The sequence below is a fragment of the Daktulosphaira vitifoliae genome, unplaced genomic scaffold (assembly GCF_025091365.1).
Source record: "Daktulosphaira vitifoliae isolate Bord-2020 unplaced genomic scaffold, ASM2509136v1 Scaffold_2, whole genome shotgun sequence".
Lineage (NCBI taxonomy): Eukaryota > Metazoa > Arthropoda > Insecta > Hemiptera > Phylloxeridae > Daktulosphaira > Daktulosphaira vitifoliae.
The window spans coordinates 46,619,319-46,621,006 of record NW_026099573.1 but is presented as its reverse complement, the minus strand read 5'-3'; the positions used below and the strand labels follow the sequence as shown (position 1 = coordinate 46,621,006).

The window sequence follows — 1,688 nt, the reverse complement described above, 5'->3', positions numbered from 1 at the left end:
AGTTTGCCAAAAGAGGTACATGATATGGCTGAAATTTTAAAAAAAAAACTATTAATTCGATTTGGATCCATTGAAGATAATCTTTTAATTGGTCAAGCTACTCTTCTTGATCCCAGGTTTAAGAGCCATGCGNTACTCTTCTTGATCCCAGGTTTAAGAGCCATGCATTTTCTAATACTATTAAATGTAAAGAAATTATTAGACAATTGAAAAACAAAATATCAACCATTACAACTGAAAATGAATTACCCAATTCTTACGAATTAATATCAGCCGAACCAATTTCTTCTACATCATCTGCAGTTTGGGGTGATTTTGATAAAACTGTTAATCATATAACTGGTAGTAATAATTCAACAGCAGCGTCAATAATAGAGATGGATAAATATTTAAAAGAACCATTAATAAACCGTCATGAGAATCCATTATTATGGTGGTCTGAAAGAAAAAAAATATACCCACGATTGTACGAAATTGTAAAAAGGAGACTCTGCATAGTAGCAACATCAGTACCATGTGAAAGGCTGTTTTCTAAAGCTGGGCAGGTAGTAACTGACAGAAGAAATAGGTTAGAAACAAAAAAAATTTCTCAGATTTTGTTTCTAAATCATAATATGTAGAACTGTATAACAAAAATTTTAATGTAATTTTTAAAAAAGAACAGTATTGATAATATTATTTAAAATTATATAAGAATTTAATCTTTGGAGTTAAATTAACAATTTATAAATTAAATAAGCAGTCCAAAGTGAACTCAAATCAAGTTGAAAGGTAAGTTATACAAGGTTATAGAAAAACTAATTTTCTTGTATGGTTTTGAGAATTGAAAAATAGAAGATAATAAATTAGAATAAAAATTGAGTGAAGGTGGGGATACTTAAATTAATTGACAAGAGGAGATAAATAAGGAATGAATATTATTTATTCAGAATATATAAGAGATATTATTTCAGAGAAAAAAGAAAATATGATAAAGAATAGACTAAGATGGTTTGGAATAAAATGGTTTTATAAACAAATAAATATATATTCGGGATATTGAGATGAATGGGTGATTAATACAAGGGTGGCTATCTCAAAATAGTCAGAAAATAGGTGAAAATAGTTTTAAAATATTTAGTATTTTTTAAAACTTAAATTAATATGAAATAGAATTGGACCAAATGCATCAATATTACAACTTGAAGTAATAAACATCTAACAATGTACATTAACTAGTCACAGTAAGTATTTAACAAAAATTATCAAACAGTGAATGACATTTGCTTATAAAAACTAAACACCAAAATTAAAAAGATAAATATTTACAACTGTTAATACATGTTAATAATATAAGCTTAACTAAAATTAAAGAAGCTTTTAAATATTAATTAATCAAAATAGTAATAGTAATTATAAATTTTCTTACGAAAAATGTTGTTTGTTTAAAATATACATTTATGGAAAACTGAGGCACTTTAAGAAAAACTGTTCAAATAATTAAACAAAATAGAATTTAAAATAAACATCATGTACATATAATATTCATAAAGAATTAATACTACGCACGGTGTTTTATTATTTCTTTCTAGGTTAGGCATAGGTTTTAACCGAAGTGCAGGTAAACGTTCAGTAAATGAACGAATCATGAAACAGTGTGTCCGATATATTGCGTGAAACGAACGAACGAACGTATGAACGAATGAACG

At 26.4% G+C, this 1,688-nt stretch overlaps 1 long non-coding RNA gene across 2 annotated transcripts; it reads right to left on the bottom strand.

Annotated features, from left to right (window-relative positions):
* Positions 1-131: 131 nt before the first annotated feature.
* On the bottom strand, positions 132-1,682 carry LOC126899178 (uncharacterized). Of its 2 annotated transcripts, XR_007702494.1 has the most exons (4): positions 1,409-1,682; positions 514-622; positions 250-438; positions 132-177 (listed from the first exon to the last, which is right to left on the bottom strand). It is a non-coding gene; the product is annotated as an uncharacterized LOC126899178 (long non-coding RNA). The 2 variants fall into 2 exon arrangements; XR_007702493.1 differs by lacking the exon at positions 132-177 and having other exon boundaries at positions 246-438.
* Between the last annotated feature and the right edge of the window lie 6 nt (positions 1,683-1,688).